We start from the raw sequence: 25,676 nt of genomic DNA, 5'->3' as shown, positions 1-25,676 counted from the left end.
AGGGTAGGTCCTGGAGAATTAGGGAGGTGGGGTTGGTGCCTTCTTCTTGTGGTGTGGGTATGTTTGGGGTCTGCTGGTCTATGGAGAGTCTTTTGTCCCTTGTTTCAGATGCCTCAGTTGTTTGCATATAGGAGGAGATGGTAGCTGTTTTTACTGCAGATGTTTTCAGGGGTTTATCGTGTTTTAGTCTCTTAGATGCCATGATGGTAGACTGAGCAAGGGGAAGGATATAAAATATTTCTTGAGGTCAGGTCTTGTTGTACTGTTTCTGGAAGATGATCAGTGTTAGTTCAGCTTTGAATGCCTGGAATTGCCTATCTTAGGTTTTCTTTATTTGAGAAGATAGTAAAGGCAGGGTGAAAGGTTCAGCCAGTATGGTTGCTTTGATCTTTCTTGTTTTGAGGGTATCAATATATATGTCTGACCATGCAGATGGTGTCTTTCTGTTGTAACAGCAATATTTCAGGTACCCTCTTGGGTATATAGGGGTGGATTGCTTGGCTTCAGAACAGGGTAGGCCTCTTGCTTTATTGCATTTAGCTCTTGTTCAGTGATCAGGAGTTGGTCTTAGCTGCTTGTTTCTAACTGTCAGGGCTTAGCGGTTTCGTTATAGTTCTATTAGGAGTGGGTAATTTTTAGTACTATTTATGTGTCGCCGCTGTTCAGTATAATTCTGATATGGGAGCGCCTCTGGCCAGTGTGGCGCAGTTCAATGCTGGAGTTGTAATGGCGGCCAGCACGCTTCACTGAGGGTGTCCCCCCTCCCGCTGCTGCTCAAGCTCTGTGGTCTGCTGCTAGGGACGGTGTTCCGAATATTAGAGTCCCTCTGAGTACGTGACCGGGGGGTTAGTGTACAGGCTGGGGCAGCGATAAGGGTAGTAGTGTGGAATATGTGGTGCGTACCTTTAGCCTTTGATGGGTTGCAGCGGTAATGGCGGAAGCGGCGCTTCTGTGGGAGTGTTTGTGCCGCTCCTTATGGCCCCGGTATGATGGTTAGTCTGCAGCTTACCAGTACCGTCTGATATAGTCTGATGTCAGGGGACCACTTGTTGCACTCTGCCGAGAGGTCGGTAAACTTCGATCTATGGCGGGAGGAGGTCTGTTCAGTTATAGTGCCTGGTGAGATGTGGCAGCTGATTTGCGCTTCAATTGTTGCTTGTGTATTCAAATTTCGATGATATCTGTCAGCTCTATTTCTTCATCGATCTTAGTGGGCACTATTAAGTTAGTTTGGGCATATTTATGATGGAATTATTGAAGTTTTGTGGATAGCCAGCACGGAGCTCCGGATTTACGCTGCACTCATGGCAGCAGCTGGCTCCGCCTGTGGCTGAAATTTTAGTTGGTCTACCTGACCGTGGTTTGGTTTCAACAGAACCCCTCATTTTCCACTTCTTGATTAGAGCTTGAACACTGCTGATTTGCATTTTCAATTCCTTGGATATCTTTTTATATCCCTTTCATGTTTTATACAGTTCAACTACCTTTTCCCGCAGATCCTTTGACAATTCTTTTGCTTTCCCCATGACTCAGAATCTAGAATCGTTAGTGCAGCACTGGATGAAAGATGCAAGGGTCTGTCAGGAGTCCAGAAACTCATTGACCTTTTATACACACACACTAATTACAAGAAAACAGATCACAGGTGAGTATGGTTACCTTTAATAGCCATTCAAACCCCTTTGTGTCAACTTGTGTGCATGTTATCAGGTCAAAATCACCAGGGTATGTAAACTTTTGATCAGGGTCATTTGGGTAGTTTCTGTTGTCATTATGATTTAAAAAGAGTAAACACAGTTGATTGATAATAAATGGCTTCAGCCAAACACTAACCATGAGTGAAAGAAAAGTTTTTGTGTTATCATTCATATTCTCTGAAAAATGGCTAAGAAATCATAAATTCTGCCAGGGTATGTAAACTTATGAGCACAACTGTATATATATATATATATATTTATTTTTTTTCCTGGCCATGGGGTCTGAACTAATGTATTTGACTGAGAGAGGGGCTGCATGGAAATGGTGTGATCTGAATTCTGATATAGGCTTGTGGCTGAGAGGCACTGTGGGCCTAGGGCTCTGAACTGATACGGGTAAGGAGCTGAGAGGGTCTGCAGGTTCTTATTTGAGTACTTTTGCAAATAAATGATTGACAGTGGTATTGATGGGTCACGAGGTATGATCTGAAATATGATGTATGTGGCTAAGTGGTCTGTAGAGTCACAGTCTGTTGGTCTGATTTAGGTAGCTTGGATATTTGCCAACTGTCCTGTTTTTCCCGGGAGAGACGTGTTTTTTGCCCCCCTGTCCCTGACTTTTAAGTGTGTCCCATGTTTTATTTAGTCTGTATTTAGTTAATATTGCGTGCAGTGCAGTACTCCCACCACAGAGGATGCTGTGGTTTATGATTTAACTTCATTGTCTCTATTCTCTTAGTTACTGTAGGAGGTAATATATATATATATATATATATATAGTCTTCTTTATCTGTGCTGAGTGCTTATATGTTATACTTAAGTTTAGCAATGTGCTGTCAGGTAAGTAGGAGCAATGTGTAATACCAGAGTGAGTAGTAGACTAGAACGCAATGTGTGAGGAAGCAAGGCATCGGAACAGTATTGCACAATTTTGAATGTGAATATACTGATGGAATGATTAGCAGGGGTTTAAGATATAGGCGCTTTATGTGCTGAGACTGGAATTCACAGAACATACAAAAAATACAGTTGCTGGGGATTTTCTGTGTCTATTAACCCACTGCCCACAATCAGTGCTGCAGTAAAGCTCAAAATGACTATTTACCTCATAAAATGCCACCTGCTTGTGAAACTTTCAATAATGTTTTAGCACAAGTAAAACATAAAGAAATTCTCAGTATATTGTTTCCATTCCAGCAGCCCCAACACAGCAGTTAGTAAGTGAATCAGGCTGTGTAACATCTATATTAAGTAGGGTTGTTTGTAGTGTCCTGCTATACAGATGCTGAAGGGTTATTAATTTAACCCTTGCTTGCTTGGGTACTGTAAAGTTATTCTTCCTATGCCTATGCATGAGAGTAAGGGAGGAGGTTGAGGAGCTTGATGCTTTAACCTGCATTAAAGGGCTGTAAGTGCAAAAAGAAAATGTTCTACTATGTTAGCACATGTAATATTACCCTGATTCTTGCATATAACTATGTGTGTAAACCATGCTATGATAAACACATAGTTAAAGTCATCTCCAGAGCAGCAATGCACAACTGGGAGCTATCTGAACACATCTGGTGAACCAATGACAGAAGACAAATGTGTGTAGCCACCAATTAACAGCTAGCTCCCAGTAGTGCGTTTGTGTATAATATGTACATAATCTTTTCAATACAGGTACCCAAGAAAACAAAGAAATTTGTTTATAAAAGTTAAATGAAAAATGACATGCTCTGTCTGAATTATAAAAGTATATATATTTGTTCTATCCCTTTAAGCAATCCGTATGGCTAAATTATACTACTCGAACTTTACATGCTTGTTTTAGGTTTATTGAAGTGACAGGGCTATGCGATCCATAAATTGGGCGTGGCTCTGCTGTAGAGTCCTTGGATTTTTTTCCCCAAATGTTGGCATTGCAAGTGCAACTATGATGTTGCTTACAGTGGTGCTGTTTATTGCAATGTACGGCTGTAATGCATTTACTCTGCCGCTGTAAGCTCTGCTCTACTTCGCATGTTGAGGGAGGATTCACAAGAAGGGATTTTTAGCGTCCTCGGTAAATAGCTGGTAAAAAAAAATAGCAACATATAGAAGCGAATTTGACATTCTTCTTCCAGTCATACCTTCTTTTATTAAATGATTATTACATAATTTTATTCCGTGCTAATCCATCTTGAGTGACATAGAGAATACGTGAGTGAGGCATTTTGGACGTCACCGTTGATGCTCGAAAAGACACGTCTAGTCTAACAAGCCGTGTTTAAACTCAAGCAATACTTCATGGACACCAAATTTGACCAATACCGTGAACGGCGCCTCTTATTTACGTCATGACTTGAGGTTACCAATAAGAGTCTGACATATACCATACTGCTGGGTTTTGTGGTCCTTATTGTCTTTGAAACGATATCTGTTAGCAAAATAAAAACTACAAGTCCCAGAATCCAAGCTAAATATCGACCATCATGTGACACACCTTTAGCAAATCAGCAAGGTGAATGAGATCGAGGCTTGGCACTCATACACATTGTGTTTTCTCTTGTGGTTTTTCTTCCTTCCGGCCGGGTGCTCTAAAATCAGTTTGATGTCACTCAGTGCAGCTTGGTATTGGAACTGTCTTGTAATGGATTTGCTTTTACAGTGATTTTAATTATTTTGAGCATAGAGACAGAGTCCAATAAAGGAAGTATCATTGGTAGCACCTAATTTTTTCTTGCTCAGCTGGAAACTTACCTGTTTGAATATCTGGGTGGCAATATCTGCATTACCTTTCTGCTGTGTGTGTTGACATCTTGGATAGTATTATTTGTTTGGGTCTTTTCGCCTTTGGGTCTTCGTGGTTCTGACCATTCGTGGAACCTGTGCAACTCCTCTGTGAGCACGGTGGCAAAGTGAGTGACCAATGCAAGCGCTTGTACAAGGGCATGCTTCATACCTTTTAGCCAGGACATTGTCTATAACATGTAATTTACTGTTTATACATTGTGCAGTTAAAGGGACATTAAACACTAAATAAATGTTTGATAGAATTATATGTTTAAAACACAGATTACCCTGTGAATATTGTGCTGGTGCATTTTCTATAATTATATTAGATGCTAAAATAGTGAAAAAAATAAGTGTAAAGTTTTAGAATCCATAAAGCAAAGTTTGCCGCCATATTGTAACTTAGGTTTCTTTCTTTGCCAACGTCTATTAGGGACAGTCCTAAATGGGTCACTAGAGTGTGCAAGTAATGACTGTGGAATATAGAAAGATTTATATTGAGAGCCCACAATTTTAAACTACAGGTGACAAAATAAGTAATGAAACTGTATTTCAAAGGTTTTTAATATGTTATTTAACATTTTATATTACAATCTAAAAAACAAGTTTTTTGCAGCTCTGGCTTTTCATGTATGGGATGTATTTCCCCCCCAAGTCACCTATTGTAGGTTGTAAGTTATTGCATGTACTGCTTTCAAAACCTTCTGCACTTGTGTGCATTCATATAAAATAAATATTTCAAGAAGAAAATGACATGGTAACGGCAAAGGGAATAAACGTTTTAAACTCTGATGCCGAGCTGGTCCTGAGCCAGTAATTGGTGGGTACATGAATGGCTAATCATCAGTGTCTTGCTCAAGAGTGGTAATGGATTGTGTCTGCTAAATGGGTGTTTAATAAGTTTGTCCATGCAGAAGTAAGCAAACACTCATTCCCTTTGAATATTTTCGTAGCTATATTGATTTGCACAGAGTGGAAATCTTTTACATCAGGGATGTCAAACTGTCGGCATGCGGGCCGCAACCAAATTTTGTGCGACCCATGCCACTTCCATGAAATATTTTTATAATATGCATATTACTTAAAGAGCGAGTGTGCTTACTGTTAGGGTTGCGCATACGTGCAACCACCATTCAGCTCTCCATTGTAATGACTGTATCCCTATGTTCTGGCATTTCGAACACTATTGGCACTATGGTAGCGCAAGATCATTAAAACCTCTCAATCCCAAACCTCTTCCCGACGTTAGGACATTTCATGCCGTTCTAACAGCGCTGGGCTTTAGCGCCGTTAGGGCGGAATGGAAAGTCCTAGCCGTTTGGCTGTACTGAAGCCAATTTTGCTTTGGGAATGGGATTGAGGTCTGGAGGGTGTGCCTAGCGTCATAGGGAAGCTCCCCTGACCCCATCCCATCATTGAAATCTCGCAACGCATGCACGATCAGGTGATTTCAATTTGGTTACATTGGAACGTTGTTCTGATATAGACAAATTAGCCCAGTCATGAAAGGGCTAACGGGTCACATTGTTATTAAACAGAATCACAGATTAGTGCATAATGATTTGACACATGCAGTACTTCATACGTGTTCATTACTATGGCAGCACTGATTTCATGCATCACTTTTGCTTATTCCTTTCCATAATATTCTCTTTAACTAAAATCACTAACTATATTTTTTATATGTATTTATTTTACATACGTTTCAAAAAGAAAGAAAATGGTACCACACTCCGTAAAAATATACTTTATTGAAAATTTCTTTAAAATTCAAATAGTGAAATAAGTGACAGCCTTGCTACTTGGTTGGAGAGAGAGCGCAGCACATGGGCTTACGCGTTTCGGCAGATTGCCGTAATCATAGCCTGTTGTGTGTCTGTACTCCTTGCCATTAAGAACCCTTTAATCTGATCTAATTGGTTAAAACATATGATCTGACCCTCCTTCTAATGCTCAGTAAATGCCAAGCACCTACATCTTAATAATTAACCCTTTCACTCTTTACTCTCTTTTTATATGTATTTAAATAATTAATATGTGCCTTACTGAAAGCAATTTAATATTAAGTATGAGTGAACATGTGTGTTGCCATATGAAACCTGGATGTTTATATATACCATAAGTTGGATGTACTTGTAATGTGAACATGCATGTTTTTTCTCAACTGAGTAAAGATATTATTTTCAGTGCTTATTATGGGCACTAAAAAGTTACAATATATATCTCTGAATATCAAATAATACATCCCTAGCCTGACCTTGAGAGAAAATGATAGGTAATAAGTATTTAACCCTTTTGTTAGATGTACCTAACTTAAAGGGACACTGAACCCAAATTTTTTCTTTTGTGATTCAGATAAAGCATGAATTTTTAAGCAACTTTCTAATTTACTCCTATTATCAAATTGTCTTTATTCTCTTGGTATCTTTATTTGAAATGCAAGAAACTAAGTTTAGATGCCGGCCCATTTTGGTGAATAACCTGGGTTGTCCTTGCTGGTTGGTGGAAAAAATCCATCCACCAATCAAAAAGTGCTGTCCAGAGTTCTTAACCCAAAAAAAGCTTAGATGGCTTTTATTTCAAATAAAGATAGCAAGAGAACGAAGAAAAATAATAATAGGAGTAAATTAGAAAGTTGCTTAAAATTGCATGCTCTATCTGAATCACAAAAGAAAAAAATTGGGTTCAGTGTCCCTTTAATTAATTTCAGAATATGGGAAAGCAAATTATTTTGTAAATTATATTATGCTTGCTGCTATCTCAATATTTATGGGCTGTTTGTTAAATTAACTTGAATTAAAGAGGCCTTTATGAGATTTTGCTAATTATTCCATACTCTGATAGCTACTCAATGAAAGGGATTAATTCTTTGGTTGTTTTACCTAGACATAACTATGAAGAAATAAATGCAGAAAGTGGTAAAAAGTGGTAAGAAGAAGTAAAGAGAGGTACAGAGGTGTGGAGATGTCCTATTCCCAGTAATTTATAATGTCGCATCTGGAATTGAGACCCTCTGGTATTCTCGTTCTGAGTCTCAAAATCCAGAACATCTCCCTTTTCGCCAAGAGTTTGTCTAAATCTCCCCCCCTCTTAGGTACCTTTACTTCCTCAATGGCACACCATTTTAGTGTGTTTATCTCACCCTTATGTTTCTCAGTAAAATGTTTAACTAAAGGTGTTTGGGATTTGCCTCTCGAGATGGTGGATATGTGCTCCCGTATTCTTGTCTTAATGTCCCTTGAGGTAAGACCAATGTATTGAACCTTACAAGTTTGACAAGTGAGCATGTATATAACACTCGTGGTCGTACAGTTCATACATGTATTAATCTGGAACACCTCTCCTGTCACATGGGACTTAAATGACTTAGTTTTATCTAGGTAATCACAGGGCTTACATTTTTTATGACCGCAGTTGTACATGCCCCTGCTGGTCATCCAAGTACCTCTAGGTTTAATTTGGGACTTAAAGGGACAGTCTAGTCAAAATTAAACTTTCATGATTCAGATACGGCATGCAATTTTAAACAACTTTCCGATTTACTTCTATTATCTAATTTGCTCAATACTTTAGATATCCTTTGTTGAAGAAATAGCAATGCACATGTGTGAGCCAATCACACAAGGCCTCTATGTGCAGCAACCAATCAGCAGCTACTGAGCATATCTAGATATGCTTTTCAGCAAGTTATATCAAGAGAATGAAGCAAATGAGATAATAGAAGTAAATTAGAAAGTTGTTTAAAATGACATGCTCTTTCTAAATCATGAAAGAAAAAAAATTGTGTTTCATGTTCCTTTAAGTTCTGTTGGAGATAGTAATGACATACAACAGGTATGTGTGTGTATATATATATATATATATATATATATATATATATATATATATATATATCTATATATATATATATCTCTATCTATCTATCTATCTATCTATCTCTCTCTCTCTTTATCACTATAAAAAATGGGTCGCTATGCCGACAGCATTGCAATCCCCTATTTATAACGCAGAGGAAATCTTATACTATGTGCATGCTTATGCTATACTGTGAGCGTGCTCAGAACAGGGCTGATAGAGAAAAAAAGCATGGACTCTGTGGGAGAGCAATCAGATGGAGCATGTGTGTCACTTTCGTAAAAGCATTAGAGCATGTGTCATCTAGCCCAGAGTAAGTTAAATAGGAGTTACAGAACACAATCTTTTGTATGCAGTTATAGCAAACGCCACTGCTTTTTTTTTTTTTTTTAGCAATGGCAAGATATGTAGGAAGTGTATGGCCCACGTGTGTTGCACTTGTATGGAAAATGGCCCACGACTCAAGATTAGTTTAACACCCTGTTGTACAGAAATCAATCTGGCTACAAAAATATCTGAAGGGAAACGAGCGGCTGCTTACTTCCGCATTCAGATCCTCACTAAGAATCCGAATGCACATCCCTAGTGTTCTACAGTGTTTTGTTTTTTTGTATCTCCTTTGCAGGGATTCAACAATAATGATACAAATAAAAATAACAATGCAGAAATTAATTAAAATATTTTAATATTGCAAAATGTCCATTTAATTTTAGTTAAACATAATATACACTGATGCCTCCAATTGTTTGTTTCCTATGATAACTTAGGCACGCTATACACCTGCTTCTGATCATTTGTCAGAATAATTATTCACTATATACCAGTGTGTTTCATGTTTCTTCCTGAGGCCTATTGTAAAATGAAACATACCATTATACAGTAGGTAAAGTGTAAACTATATATAGCTGCAACCTTAAAGGGACATGAAAACCTTTCTTGGTATCTTTTGTTGAATGAGCAGCAGTGTTCTACTGGATGAACACTTCAAGTGAGCCAATGGTGAAGAATATATGTTCAGCCACCAATCGGCAGCTAGCTCCCAGTAGTGCATTGCTGCTCCTGAGCCTACCTAGGTATGCATTTCAACAATGGATCCCAAGAGAAAAAGCAAATTAGATTATATGAGTAAATTGGAAAGTTGTTTACATTTGCATGCTCTGTCCAAACATTGTACACTAGATTTTTCTTTGCATAAATGTTTGTAGATGATCCATTTATATAGCCCATCATATGGGGGGGGGGGGGGGGTGTTGTAAAAATGTAAAGATTGCTTATTTTTAAATAACATTGTTTATACCTGCATCTATGCATAGTCTTCTTTATAGTAGTGCCTATTACATGCAGTTATATGAAAATTGGTGTATATTGTCCCTTTTAAGTTTGACTTTACTGTCCTTTTAATTTTAAAATGAGGAATGTGTCATCTATGTATAAAAAAACACTAGTAACGATGCCTAAAACACTCCATTCATACATCGTTTCCCTTTTTTTCCCTCTACACCTGTATCAATAGATTATCTGTTTAAAGGGACACTGAACCCAAATTTTTTCTTTCGTGATTCAGATAGAGCATGCAATTTTGAGCAACTTTTTAATTTACTCCTATTAAATTTTCTTCATTCTCTTGGTATGCTTATTTGAAAAGCAAGAATGTAAGTTTAGATGCCGGCCCATTTTTGGTGAACAACCTGGATTGTCCTTGCTGATTGGACAGCACCAATAAACAATTGCTGTCCATGGTTCTGAACCAAACATTTGATGGCTCCTTAGCTTAGATGCCTTTTTCAAATAAAGATAGCAAGAGAATGAATACAAATTGATAATAGGAGTAAATTAGAAAGTTGCTTAAAATGCATGCTCTATCTGAATCATGAAAGAAAAAAATTGTGTTTAGTGTCACTTTAAATGTAGTATTAAAGGGATATGAAACCCAAATTTTTTTCTTTCAGGATTCAGAAAGTTCTGAAACACTATATTGCAGCAGCTTTGCAAGAATGTAAGGCATTTGCAAGAGCACTAGATGGCAGCACTATTTCCTGTCATGTAGCCTACCTAGGTATCTCTTCAACATAGAATATCATATAAACTAAGCAAATTAGATAATAGAATTGAGTTCAAAACTTTTTAACAATAATATCCTCTAAATCACAAAATACAGTTTTTGGGTTTCATATCCCTTTAATGGCACTCTCTTATAGTTTTCACTATCCTATTCTTACTTAATGGAATAGGTTACTCTGGTTTGAAAACTATTATATACAATTGAATGTTTTTTTTTTTTTTTTGTAAACTTCCATATTACACTGCAGCAATTATTAAAGGGACATGAAACCCAAATTTTTTCTTTTATGATTTAGGAGCATGCAATTTTAAACAACTTTCTAATTTACTTCTATTATCTATTTTGCTTTATTCTCGATATACTGTGCTGAAAAGCATATCTAGATATGCTCAGTAGCTGCTGATTGGTTGCTGTACATAGATGCCTCATATGATTGGCTCACCCATGTGCATTGCTATTTCTTCAACCAAGGATATCTAAATAAAGAAGCAAACTAGATAATAGAAATAAATTGGAATGTTGTTTAAAATTGTATTATCTACTTGAATCATAAAAAAAAACATTTTGGGTTTAGTGTCCCTTTAAAGGGATAGAAAGGTAAAAAAAAAAGGAACATGGGCTCGTTTCAATGTGAAATATTAGCATTTTTCAATATACTTTCATCATGAGAAATGAGTCAAGTAAAAGTTATTACTACTTTTCTGCAGCATACGCACATATCCTGTTAGGGCCCTTGCGCCAGTATTCAAACACCCTGCCAGCTCCAAGAGCTAGCAGGCGTTTATATTGCTTCTGAAGACATAATTTGTGTCATACAAGCCAATTTAACTCTCTGAGAAAGTATACAGTCCTGGCCAAAAGTTTTCAGAATGACACAAATATTAATTTTTCACAAAGTCTGCTGCCTCAGTTTTCTATGATGACAATTTGCAAATACTCCAGAATGTTATGAAGAGTGATCAGATCAATTGCAATTAATTGCAAAGTCCCTCTTTGCCATGAAAATAAGCTTAATCCCCCCCGAAAAACATTTCCACTGCATTTTAGCCTTGCCACAAAAGGACCAGCTGACATCATGTCAGTGATTCTCTAGCTAACACAGGTCTCAGTGTTGACGAGGACAAGGCTGGAGACCACTCTGTCATGCGGAATGAGTTAGAATAACAGACTGCAAGCTTTAAAAGGAGGGTGGTGCTTGAAATCATTGTTGTTCCTATGTTGACCATGGTTACCTGCAAGGAAACGCGTGCAGCCATCATTGCTTTGCACAAAAAGGGATTCACAGGCAAGGATATTGCTGCTACTAAGATTGCACCTAAATCAACCATTTATTGGATCATCAAGAACTTCAAAGAGAGAGGTTCAATTGTTGTGAAGAAGGCTTCAGGATGCCCAAGAAAGTCCAGCAAGCACCAGGAACGTCTCCTAAAGTTGATTCAGCTGCGGGATCGGGGCACCACCAGTGCAGAGCTAGCTCAGGAATGGCAGCAGGCAGGTGTGAGTGCATCTGCATGCACAGTGAGGCGAAGACTTTTGGAGGATGGTCTGGTGTCAAGAAGGGCAGCATAGAAGCCACTTCTCTCCAGGAAAAACATCAGGGACAGATTAATATTCTGCAAACGGTACCGGGATTGGACTGCTGAGGACTGGGGTAAAGTCATTTTCTCTGATGAATCCCCTTTCCGATTGTTTGGGGCATACGGAAAAAACCTTGTCCGGAGAAGAAAGGGTAAGCGCTACCATCAGTCCTGTGTCATGCCAACAGTAAAGCATCCTGAGTCCTTTCATGTGTGGGGTTACTTCTCAGCCATGGGAGTTGGCTCCCTCTCAATTTTGCCTAAGAACACAGCCATGAATAAAGAATGGTACATAAACATCCTCCAAGAGCAACTTCTCACAACCATCCAAGAACAGTTTGGGGACGAACAATGCCTTTTCCTTTATGATGGGGCACCTTGTCATAAGCCAAAAGTGACAACTAAGTGGCTTGGGGAACAAAACATCGAAATTTTTGGTCCATGGCCAGGAAACTTCCCAGACTTTAATCCCATTGAGAACTTGTGGTCAATCCTCAAGAGGCGGGTGAACAACCCCCCCCCCCCCCCATATTTTGATAAACTCCATGCATTGATTATGCAAGAATGGGCTGCCATCAGTCAGGATGTGGCCCAGAAGTTGATTGCAGAGGTCTTGAAATAGAAGGGTCAATACTGCAAATATTGACTCTGCATAAACTTAATGTAATTGGCTTTTAATAAAAGCCTTTAACACTTATGAAATGCTTGTAATTATACTTCAGTATACCATAGTAACATCTGACAAAAAGATCTAAAAACACTAAAGCAGCAGACTTTGTCAAAATTAATATTTGTGTCATTCTCAAAACTTTTGGCCAGGACTGTAGTGTTTGAAATGGTGCACGGGTGCTCACAGCATATGTGCGTATGCCACTGAAAAACGGTAATAACTTTTACTAGAAACCTTTTTTGCTAATGAAAGTATATTGCAAAATGCTTCTATTTAAAATTGAAATGCACCTATGTACATTTTCTTTTTTTTTTTGGCCTTTCTATCCCTTTAAACACTATTTCAACATCCTGTGACTAGTTCATTAGTTTTATTTGTATTCAAACAACTAAAAGTTTTGTATAATGATGAGAACAAAGTCATCCTATACAAGTTGTGGGAACGGAGAAATGACTGTCCAAATATGCCAATGTAACTTCACTAATCTTCATGTAACTAACTTGTATGCCAAAACCTGTGATGTTTTCTCCCTTTTAAATTGCATGATTAAGTATTTATTTATATTTTAGTTGTTAACAAATGTACTTACAAAGTTTATATTGCAGCAGCTTCTCTTAAAGGCACATGCAACCAAGATGCTTTCTTTCATGATTCAGATAGATTATGTAATTCTTAACAATGTTACAATTTACTTCTGTTATCTCATTTGTTTTGTTCTCATGCCTAGGTATGCTCCGGTGAGTTAGCTACACATATAGGCCTCTTGTGTCTGGTTCACATGATGCACACATCTATTTCCCAGTAATGCATTGCTGCCCCTTCAATAAAGGATACCAAGAGAATTAAGTAAATCGGAAAGTTGTTTAAAGGGACATTAAACACTTTGAGATGGTAATATAAAATGATAAATTGTATATAATAAAACAACTCTGCAATATACTTTCATTATTTATTTTGTCCTCTTTGCCTGTAATTCCATTCTGAAATTGTGAGCTTTTCAGTTCCTATTAGAAATGGAAGTGCAGAACACTGTTAAATCCAGCACAACCATTGGCTGCACACTCTAGTGACCTATTTATAACTGACCCTAATTGGCCACAGCAGAGAAGGGGACACAAGTTACAACATGGCAGCTCCCAGTGTTTTCTAGACACTAAAACTTTACACTTATTTTGTCACTTTTTAAACAACTAATGAAACTTTAAAAAATACATCTACATGTTAGTCATGGACTAATCTTTTCTTTGATGAATGCATCATTCTATCTAGCATGTTTTTAGTGTTTAATGTCCATTTAAAATTGTTATACTACAGCGGAGCAGGTTGACGTAAGTTCAACTTGATTGAACATGCAGCATGTGGGAAAATGCAAGAGCAGGTATTAGTGCACTGTCTGATGACTTATCATCCTTGTAAGCTAGCTGTTCACACCTTACAATTCCAGGGATCTGCACCTAAACAATTTTCAATTATTATACAACTATACATTTTATATATCTAAATTACATTTTTCCTGGCCCTTTAACTTGTATGACTAGCTAGTCCACATTACAGCAGGCTCCTGTTTTTTCCCCCATATAAATCTTTCAACCCCTTGTTTAGAGTATATTTACTAACGAGGAAACATTCTAAAAGCTGTTTAAACTCTCACATTTCTCTTTATGAGGCTAGGAATATACTTCTTTTGAGTAATTTGCTTAGAAGCTACTTTGGGGACTATATAGCCCAGAATATATTGCTTTAATGTCCCTTTCAATATTTATGGTTATTCATGTTGTTTGGTTGGGGATTTAGTTTAAGCAGTTAACCATTATTTTGTAAGTATGATAGATTGCTGATACTGTTGGCTAAGTTTGTGTTATATATTTACACTTTAATATCCCTTTAACATTAGTTCCTGGAAAGTTTGAAGTTGCCTGGCATTGGCTTGTGTACAGTATATGATTATGCCTAACTTCTCCTTATAGACCTAAACAATAGCTGAATATTGTCTCGTTTGTTATTGGATGTTTTGGCATTCTATTAAACGGACATAAAACCCGTTTTTTTTCTTTCATGGTTCAGACAGAGCATACAATTTTTAAACAACTTTCCAATTTACTACTGTTATAAAATGTGCATCATTCTCTTGTTATCCTTTGTTGAAAAAACATCACTGCACTACTGGGAGCTAGCTGAACACACCAAGTGAGCCATTAACAAGAAGCATATTTGTGCAGCCACCATTAATTATCCAGCTCCCAGTATTACATTGCTGTGTCTGAGCCTACCTTAGTAGGCTTTTCAGCAAAGGATACAAAGAAAATAAGCAAATTAGATAATAGAATTACATTGGAAAATTGTTCAAAATTGCATTCTCTATCTCACTGGTTTTCAAATCTCCCCAACAGTCCTGGTTTTCTGGGTAACCTTGGATGAGAGCAGGTAAAATAGCCACGTTAACTAATCAGATTGTTTCACCTGTACTTTAATTCAGATATCCTCAAAATGTGGCCTGTTGGAGAGGTGTGAGGATAGGTTTAAAAACCAGTGATCTATAGGAATAATGTAAACAAAAATGACTTTACTGTCCCTTTTTAAAGGGCCATGATACCCACATTTTTTCTTTCATGATTTAGAAAGAGAATGCATTTTTAAACATCTTTCTAATTTACTTCTATTATCTAATTTGTTTTATTCTCTTGATATTCTTTGCTGAAAAGCATATCTAGATATGCTCAGTAGCTGCTGATTGGTTGCTGCACATAGAAGTCTCATGTGATTGGCTCACCCATGTGCATTGCTTTTTCTTCAAATAAGGATATCTAAAAAATGAAGCAAAATAAATAATAGAAGTAAATTGTAATGTTGTTTAAATTTGTATGTTCTATCTGAATCATGAAAGAAAGATTTTGGGTTTAGTGGCCCTTTAAGGGTTATTAAACTTTAAAAAAAATGACAATATAAAAAAAACATAATTTTAAAGTTTATATATTTATCTGCACAATACACTTATTTTATGTTGCAATCAAAGCTGCTATCTTCATTAAAATATATATTTTACATTTTCACTTGACGTCCTATAATCCAGCCCATAAAATGGGTGTATTTTCTTCATTACATTTTGGCCAATTGCAGCGCTGAAAGTTTGCATGGTAACGAGGGCTGTGTGCACTCCTGATTGCATGTGTATTAAAAACAAATGTAGGCTTAGTAGCCACAATGCATTACTGGGAGCTAGCTCCCTCCCAGTAGTACAAAGGTTACCAAGAGAATAAAGCAAATTTTTACAATAGAAGTAGATTGCAAAGTTGTTTAACCTTTTAACGCCGTTAGAACGTTGTATTCCTTCCGAATTTTGCTGGGCTTTAGCGCCGATGGACGGAAAGCAACGTCCTAACCGCTTGGCTTTCCTGAAGCCACTGGCGCTTCCCTAATGGGATTGCAGTCTGGATGGCATGCCTAGCATCAAAGGGACGCCCTCCTGACGCAATCCCATCATTGAAATCTCGTGATCACGTGCACGATCGTGAGATTTCAATTTGTTTACATTGGAACAGTTGTTCCAATGTAGACACGTTAACCCCTGCACGAAAGGGTTAAACATATTTTAATCGTAAAATAAAACATTTTGGGCATCATGTATGATGTAAAATGTATTAGAAAATTAACAACTCTGCTCTTTTTATTGTCAAGTACTGAAAATATAATTTTAAATTACATAAAAAATAGACAAAAATAGAGAAAGCATTACTTATATTGTAAGTATTATTTTAATTCCAATTGAGTGATATTACAAAACAAATAGGTTAAAAGACGTTCTGCTTTGCTTGGTGGGGATAGAGGAATCTAGTACCTTCTTTACTGTTGTGGAAATGTTGGGACTTTGTACACCAGAACTATGTTGTTTTGCAAAATGTGTGATAGTTTAACCTGAGAACTAAATGCATTTGTTTCTAAACTCTACTTGAAATTTGTAAACTTTGTTATTGGTAGTAGTCTCTTAATGGGTTTTCCATATATCTGATATATATTGCTAATCATTTTAATTGGAACATTATAAAAGCTTTCTAAGGTTGTAATTCACTAACTAATTTTTAAAAAAAATTGACATAGATCATAATGAAGACAACACCTTTAATGAGTGCAGAGCGTTTGCAGTATAGAGTTTTTCCTTTCTTATGTGAGCTATAGTTCTATATAATAGAAGCACACAATGTTTTGTATTTCCTGAAATGCCAAGCTTAAACATTCATCCTTAAGTACCATGTAGTTTACAAAATATAAGGACCCCTGCAAAGTCCCTGAGAATTTTGGAAAGTAGGATATTTTCAGACCTGCTGTGATTTATTTTTGTAATTGGGTTTTTAGGCTCATAGTGGGAGGTATGTTGTATGCCGGCACCTATTTTTATAAAGCAGCCCTGCTGTGACAGTAATTTGGAAATGTGTAATCCCTTAGCTTTGAATTCTGTGTAGGGTTTCTTGCAGAGTATAGCTGATTGTCCTGATTGTGTGAATGATCAGTTTGGCAAATTATAAAGTATACTGCTAGCCTGCACTATAGTTTATATACCCAGTCATGGAAAGATTTTGTCAATGCCACAATTTAAGTTCTCCAGAATGCTGGAAAATTTAAACTATTTTAGTGATTCTCAAGAGAAAATCCGTACTCCCACCCCAATAAGTAAAGAAAGACTGGGATATCTTTGGTTTACTAAAACAATAATTTTGATTGGAGTTTGAGGGGCACAAATTTTAAGATGCTAATTAACTTAATTTAATTATTTAAAGGGACATGAGAACCAAAGTTAAAATTTCATGATTTAGATAGTGTAATTGTAGTAGGCTGTTTAGTTCTGTTATCAAATTAACTTTTTCTTGGTATCCTTTGTAGGTAGACTCAGGAGCGCTACTGGGAGCTATCTGGTGATTGGTGACTACACCAATATGCCTCTTGTCATTTGCTCACCAGATGCCCTCAGCTCCCAATAGAGCACTGCTGCTCTGGAGCTGACGTTGGACATGTTTTGAAAGAGACCTGAAACCCATTTTTTCATGATTAAGATAGAGCATATTATGTTAAATACCTTTCCAATTTATTTTTATTATCAAATTGACTTCATTCTTTTGGTATCCTTTGTTGATGGAGCAGCAATTCACTACTGGGAGCTAGCTGAACACATTGGGTGAACCAGTGATAAGAGTAATTTATATGCAGCCTGCTCTCAGTATTTCGTATCTTGTCCAGAGCCTACCTAGGTATGCTTTTTCAATCGAGAATACCAAGAGAATAAGTAAATTAAATAACAAGTAAATTGAAAAGTTGTTTAAAATTGTATGCAAACAATAGTGCAATGAAAAATCGAACTAATACATTAGAGAATTTTCTTTTTTGCCGTTTTATGCCAATTTAAAGAGACCTAAAACTCCAAAGAGAAATAGAAATGTATGCATTTTTACTTTCCACCTTTACCGTGCACATTTTATATGCATATATGCCATGTTCACCCTCATTCAAACATTGAGCCCTTGCAGATTGCTATTAGAGGCATGATGTGGGGATATCTAGAGGGTGCATAAGATGTATGTACATATGTTTATTGCACAGTAAAGGCTAACACAAAACAGCCTCTCTTTTTTTGGGAAGAATTTTTGCTAATTAAAGGGACAGTCTAGTAAAAATTTAACTTGCATAGTTCAGATAGAACATGCAATTTTAAGCAACTTTCTCATTTACTCCTATTATCAAATATACTTTGTTCTCTTGGTATCTTTATTTGAAAACGCAAGAATGTAAGCTTAGAAGCCGGCCCATTTTGGTTCAGACCTGGGTAGCACTTGCTGATTGGTGTGCCACCAATCGGCAATCGCCCGGGGTTCTGAACCAAACATGTGCTTGCTCCTAAGCTTACATTCCAGCCTTTTCAAATTAAGATGCAAAGAGAACAAAGAAAAATTGATATTAGAAGTAAATTAGAAAGTTGCTTAAAATTGCATGTTCTATCTGAAAGTTTAATTTTGACTAGACTATCCCTTTAACCTCTTAACGACCAGCGCCGTAGCCTGTACGACGACACTGTTTGTTATGCGACGCTGCTGGTTGTAATACGACGCTGCTGTCCTGGGCCTCTCTCTGCTGCGATCTTACTAAAAGTAGCAAGATCACGCTATTTTTGCATGCCCCATGTGTGTGGCCCTCTCTGCATCATAGAGCGGTGGTGCAGATAGTTGGGGATGTGGGAGGGTTAGGAGGGCGGGTGGGCGGCCCATCGCTGGAGGGGGGCAGGAGCTGGTGGGACCGCTACAGATTTTTTTTTTTAGAGGCAGTGAGTGGGGAGGAGGGAGAGAGGGCCCCTATAGTGGAAAGGGGATAAGAGGGAGAGAATGCGATCTGGGAAGGGGTAGGGTAATGAGGGGGGGCAGCTACACTACAGAATTTTTTTTTTTTTATAATAAAAAATTATAGAAAACTGGGTACTGGCAAACAGCTGCCAGTACCTAAAATGGGGGCTAATAGCTAGAGGGGGGAGGTTTAGAGAGTTGTTGGGGGGGCGATCAGGGAGGTTGGGGATTAAGGGGGGATCCTACACTGCAGAAAATAGAAAAAAAATATTAAAAAAAGAAACAACAAAAAAAAGCCTTACATTTTCATACTGGCAGACTTTCGGCCAGTACTTAAGATGGGGGTGACCATTGGGGGGTGGGGGAGGGAAGGGAGCTGTTTGAGATAGGTCAGGTAGGGATCAGGGGGTGGGAAGTGTCAGGTGAGAGGGTAATCTCTACACTAAAGCTAAAATTACCCTTACAAGCTACCTGATTAACTCCTTCACTGCTGGGAATAATAAATGTGTGGTGCGCAGCAGCATTTAGCGACCTTCTATTTACCAAAAAGCAACGCCAAAGCCATATATGTCTGCTATTTCTGAACAAAGGGGATCTCAGAGAAGCTTTTACATCCATTTGTGGCATAATTGCACAAGATGTTTGTGAAAAAGTGAACAATTTTTTTTTATTTGATTGCATTTGGCGGTGAAATGGTGGCATGAAATATACCAAAATGGGCCTAGAACAATACTTTGGGTTGTCTAATAAAAAAATAATAATATAGTTTTGATAGGTAAATATATAAAAAAGGCTCTATTTCTGTTTAAATGTAGTGAGTTTTAGTCTGAAATGCCCGGTCCTTAAGGGGTTAATGTGTATTCCAAAAATGCTACTACAGTATAAAAAAACTAAAATGTTGTCACAGGCATTTTATATTTACATTTTTTTTCTTTCAAGTTTCAGATAGAGTATGTGATTTTAAACAACTTTCCAATTTACTTCTATCATTTAATTTTGTTTTGTTATTTTGGTATCCTTTATTGAAAAGGGATTACATAGGTAGGCTCAATAGCTGCTGTTTGGTGGCTACACATATCTGCCTCATATTATTGGCTCACACAATGTGTTCATCCAGTACTTCAACAAAGAATACTAAGAGAATTAAGAAAATAATATAATAAAAGTAACTGAGTTTCATGTCCCTTTTAATGTACACATTTATTCCCTATTGAATTTCCTTTATTTTTGTAAAGATTTAAAGGGCAGAAAGGTAAAAATAAAAATGTCATGTCTCAGATAAAGCATACAGTTTTAATCAACTTTTTACTTTTATTATTAAATTAGTGTTTTTTTTGTTCTCTTGGTATCCTTTGAAAAGTACACCTAGCTAGGCTTAGGAGCATCAGTGCACTACTGGAGATATATATATATCTTATCAGATGTGTTCAGCTAGTGTCCAGTAGTGCATTGATGCTCCTGAGTCTTGTCTTCAACATTTGGTATTAGAAGTACATTAGAAACTCTATTTAAACTGTCTTTCGATGGATTTACAATATGCACTTAATAGCACCAGCTGATGAAAAGTTCTATAGTTGCACATAAATAGTTATTTAGCTCAGATTAGACCATGTTTTAAAAAGAAAAAAAAAAGAAATGATCATTTCTGGAGACTAGTTTAGTTTATTCATAACTTAAGTCCAGTTGTGACTCCCTTTTTTTGTTTGTTTTGTACTCAGTGCAGTATGCACTACTTTTCACCAGGGTGTATTCATTTATTGAAACTAATGCTCATTCTTCATTTTATGTTTTATAAGATACAGGCAGCAGTCACATGTACTTTTATGCCACTTTAAGGGGTGGGTATTTAAAACAAAAATACTATTTTCTTTTACTTTACTACAGTGTCTCCTCTGGCACAGCAAATGATTGATCCTTCTCACAGCAGTATACTGTCACAAGAGGGCTCTCATCCTCCTGCACTGATTGTATTGTACCCTGAATGCTGCAGAATACTGTGGCTCTTTACATGCAGTGTTTCTTTACTCCAGTTCTTAACCCCTTAGTGACCAGACCATTTTTCAATTTTCTTACCTTTGGGACCAGGGCTATTTTTACATTTCTGCAGTGTTTGTGTTTAGCTGTAATTTTCCTCTTACTCATTTACTGTACCCACACATATTATATACCGTTTGTCTCGCCATTAAATGGACTTTCTAAAGATACCATTATTTTCATTATATCTTATAACTTACTATAAAAAAATATAAAATATGATGAAAAAATTGAAAAAAAAAAAACTTTTTCTAACTTTGACCCCCCAAAATCTGTTACACATCTACAACCACCAAAAAACAACCATTCTTAATAGTTTCAATACGTTATCCTCAGTTTATAAATACCCAATGTTTACATGTTCTTTGCTTTTTTTGCTAGTTATAGGGCAATAAGTACAAGTAGCACTTTTGCTATTTCCAAACCATTCCCCCCCCCCCCAAATTAGCGATAGTTACATTGTAACACTTTCTGTCAGGAATCCCTGAATATCCCTTGACAAAGCTGCTGTATATGTCACTTCCCTTACCCATAACCTCTAGTCATTCTCTTTGCCTGCGGTGCAAGGAGGTGGTGGAGTTTTGGTGTCTGATCTACAATCAAGATTTTTTTATTTTAAAGCAGAGTAGGTTTGCTCTGATCTTTCTAAAGGGTCTAGCCTTAGTCCATGTCAGTCTCTTCAGTAGGGCAATGGTGGCTTTTAAGTAATTGGGAACTTGTGGGGTACAATCCTCACTGCGTTTCCCAAAACATTTTGCGGCCCTATTTAGATAGCCTGAGTACGTTTATTCAGTCTTTCTGTATTTCCACAGGTCCATGTGAGGGATGGCATCCTCTCAAACCAGGTGAGCCTTCCTGCTGCCGGACAGATAAATATCGAGGTAAGTGCCAGTTTTCTTTTTCTATGTAGCAGGGAAAAATTTGGCACTTATTCAGCTGAAACGCTGCAGGGGGCATTTTTTATTATTCCTGTCAGGGTGCAGGTTTTTACGGCAGTTTTTGCAGGCACTTTTAGTGTGAGGAGTTATTTATTTTATTGTTGGCTCTGCTGTTTAGAAGGCTTCTTTCTGTTTTTCTCTGGAAATCCGGATTGTAAACAGGATCGTTTTTTTCTTCAGTTTGCTGCGGGTTGCAGGACAGGTAGAGCACCTTAGTAATTCTGCTCAGGTGTAGAGTGTTGCCTGGGGTATATTTTCTTGATTTGGTAAATTTAAAGGGAACATTTATTTAAGAACGTTTTTTTGGATCTGTATTATATCCTTTGTTAAAAGATTAAAAAAAAAAAGTTTTTTTGTTGTTGTTGCTCCTTCTTTTTGTATTATGTATCAGGAGGCTGTGCAGGATGTTACCTGTAGCTTATGTTTTGATGCCCAGGTGGAACCCCCAGTACCTTTTTTGTTCATGTATTGAAAGAACTTTAGCTTATAGACATAGACTTTTTGACCCTGAGCCATCATTAGCTAAGGCAGATGCTGTTCAGGAGCCTCCTGTTTCAGATGTGCCGCAGCTTTCTCCTCAAGCGTCCCAATCCTATTCATCTGCACATGCAGTGCCCTGTGTTTCCTCTCATGCTCAGTCTGGAGTTATTTTGCAAGATATTGCTGCCCAGGTATCTTCTGCGGTATCTGAGGCGCTGTCTGCTTTTCCCATGCTGCAAAAATGGAAAAGGAAATGTAAAGAAACAGTAAGTAAGGTTCCTTATCCTGAAGTGGCTAATCAAAGTATTTTCTCTCAGTAGTCTGAGGATGAAGATTCTTCAGGTGCATCTGAGGGTGAAATTTCAGATTCAGGCAGTATAATTCCTTCTACTGATGCTGAAGTTGTGTGGAAGGCTTGCTCAACTAAGAATTGGTTTAAACATTTATTTTTTCTGTACCTCTGATTTTGCAAATGCTATTAAATGTACAGATTGGTTTGAACTTCATGTCTCCAAGGATGTTTCTGTTAAGGCACTGCCACAGCTTTCTCCTTTTATGTCCCAAGCCTATTTGGCGTCACATGCAGTGCCCTGTGGTTCCTCTCAATCTCCTGGAGGAGTGTATTTGCTTACAGAAGTTGCAATCTCAGGTATCTTCTGCTGTATTTGTGGCTTGGTCTGTTTTCCTTTACTTCAGGGAAAGCCTCTTATATTGTCAGGAGGTCTTGGCTGACTGGATGACACAGATCCCTATCGTTGTCTTTCCTTTGGAGTTTTGTGAACTTTATCAGTTCTATATTTTTCTTTCCTCTCTGGAAGGGTTCTAGTCGTGCTGTAAAATGTTCAGAGGATTCTTATAGAGAATCTGGGGATATTTCTCCCTGTCTGGCGTCCCTTTTTAAGATTTTCTGTTGCTATCTCTCTTGAAATGCACAGTAGAACTTTCTACTTTTAATCGGAGAACCTAGATCTCTGCGGAGATTATCTAGTTTTCTTTCTGACATATGTAAGAAGCTGGAGGTTTAATTGTTAATTTAGAGCAATGTCTTGTCTTATTAGACTTGCTGTACTATCCGCCGGGCATTGTGGCTGAAATCTATGGTCAACTGAGGAGCCTACCTGTGGTTTAGTGGTACAACCTAGGCTTTATAGTTCTGCAATTACAGATTCAATTCTTTCTGTTTCCTCCAAATACACACTTCTAGTGTCTCATTTTGAGGATGAGACTTTGTTTGGGTCATGCCTTTTCAAGTCCAATCTAAATTTTCCTTCCAGGGGCATATTTCTCTTTCTAGAGTTTCTGCAATCCAAGTAGGATGAGAGGTATTCCTTGAACTGGATTCATCTCTGGGAGTGACAGTTCCAATCCCAGTTTGGGAACAGGATATAGGTATTTACCTCATATATTTCAGATTCTGTCCTTCAAAGTAGTATCCTTTCTCCCTTGGTTCTAGTGGGCCTGTTCATAACGAACTTATACCTAAGAGATTTATTGTTTCCTTAATCGGAATCTTCTCTAGTTTTCTTAGTTTGCGCCATCCCAGTCAGACATTTAGGTCTTGGGATATTGCAAGTGTGTTTTTCTGGACTATAAGTCAGGTTTCATCCTGACTTATAGCTAACTCTCTTTTAAAGAGATCTAGCTAACTCTCTTTTAAAGAGATCTTGTCCAATCTTCTTTTCCAGGGATGGGAAATGAATCTGGAGAAGAGTTCCCTTGTTCTATCTACAAGGGTAATTTATTTGGGACTACCGCCACAATACTCTGAATGCATCCGATTTCGTTTGATCTCGAAAGTTATGCTGGGTCAGGTCTGGTCAGTACCTGGATGGGAGACCGCCTGGGAACACCAGGTGCGGTATGCTTGGACCTTTATTTGATTCTTTATCTAGGAGATGTCTTTCAGAGGTCAGAAAATCAAGGATTTATTTATTTTCCCCACTCTGCAGTCTTCTGTACGGCCAACAGTAAGTTTTAGTGGCCGGTGGATAGCTGAGCCCCTGCGTGGCCTCGCAGGATCTGGTATGCAGACCTAGTGGAAATGTCGTCTCTCTACCTTGGAGACTACCTCTGAGGAAGGGCTTCTGATTCTTGGTCTTTTCCTTCATCTAAATTTCTGAAGCCGACTGCTTGAAGATTGGATGCTTAGTTTTGTCTAAGCGGGAGTTTTTCTGATTTTTTTTTATCCTTTCTCCAGGGTGGTCTGGAGAAGAGTTTGCCAGTCAGTATCCTGCATTGTCTTTTTTGCTACATAAGCATCTGGTGGACGTGCCAGATGTGCAATCTTTTTGTCAGGCACTGGTCTACATCAGACCTGTGTTTAAGTCGGTTGCTCCCCCTTAGGGTTTTGCCCTTGTTCTTAAAGATTTGCAGTAGGCTCTGTTTGAGCCTTTACTTTCTATAGATATTAAGTTGTTATTTTGGAAGGTTTTGTTTCTCATTGCTATCTTTTCTGCTTGGAGAGTCTTGGAGCTCTCAGTTTTGCAGTGTGATTCGCCTTATCTTATCTTTCATGCAGTTAAGGGGGTTATTCGTACTAGTTAGGTTTTCTTCCTAAGTGGTTTTGGATAGATATATTAATCAGAAAATTGTTGTTCCTTCTCTGTGTCTTTATCTTTCTTCTCATAAGGAACATTTGTTGCACAACTTTGATGTGGTGCATGCTTTTATATTCTATCTACAGGCGACTAAGGATTGTCGCCAGTTTGCTGTTTGTTTCTCTGGGAAACATAAAGGTCAGAGAGCTTTAGCTACTTCTCTTTCTCTTTGGTTGAGTAGTATAATGCGTTTGGTTTATGAGACTGCTGGACAGCAGCCTCCTGAGAGAATTTCAGCTCACTAGGGTTGTCCCTTCTTCTTGGGCTTTCAAGAAGGACGTTTCTGTAGAACAGATTTGCAAGGCTGCAACTTGATCCTCTCTGCATACTTTTTCAAAATTTGATATTTTGTCTCAGCTGAGGCTTCTTTTGGGAGAAAGGTTCTTCATGCAGTGGTGCCTTCTGTTTAGGTTACCTGTCTTGTCCCTCCCTAATCATCTGTGTCCTCTAGCTTGGGTATTAGTTCCCACTAGTAATTGATGATTCCGTGGATTCACCATATCTTAGGAAAGAAAACATAATTTATGCTTACCTGCTAAATTTCTTTCTTTCCGGATATGGTAAGTCCATGTCCCTCCCTTTATTTTAAGGCAGTTATTTTTAACTAAAACCTCAGGCACCTCTACACCTTTGTGTTATCTTCTTTTTCCATTTTCCCTTCGGCTGAATGACTGGAGGTTATGGGT

At 37.7% G+C, this 25,676-nt stretch overlaps 1 protein-coding gene, 1 long non-coding RNA gene and 1 pseudogene across 2 annotated transcripts in view; 2 read left to right on the top strand and 1 right to left on the bottom strand.

Annotated features, from left to right (window-relative positions):
• Nucleotides 1–3,423: 3,423 nt before the first annotated feature.
• LOC128647741 (uncharacterized) lies at nt 3,424–3,966 on the bottom strand. The gene is made up of 2 exons (XR_008400399.1): nt 3,836–3,966; nt 3,424–3,752 (listed from the first exon to the last, which is right to left on the bottom strand). It is a non-coding gene; the product is annotated as an uncharacterized LOC128647741 (long non-coding RNA).
• Nucleotides 3,967–4,214: 248 nt separating this feature from the next.
• Nucleotides 4,215–25,676, top strand: part of FAM172A (family with sequence similarity 172 member A) — a 1,196,638-nt gene continuing 1,175,176 nt past the window's right edge. The window contains exon 1 of the mRNA XM_053701490.1: nt 4,215–4,579. The gene's annotated coding sequence lies outside the window, so the exon portion shown is untranslated. The remainder of the gene's footprint in view (nt 4,580–25,676) is intronic.
• LOC128651093 (uncharacterized) lies at nt 24,140–24,258 on the top strand (annotated as a pseudogene).

The sequence above is a fragment of the Bombina bombina genome, chromosome 2 (assembly GCF_027579735.1).
Source record: "Bombina bombina isolate aBomBom1 chromosome 2, aBomBom1.pri, whole genome shotgun sequence".
Lineage (NCBI taxonomy): Eukaryota > Metazoa > Chordata > Amphibia > Anura > Bombinatoridae > Bombina > Bombina bombina.
Note: the sequence above shows the minus strand (reverse complement) of the source record. Positions and strands in the feature narration are given on the sequence as shown.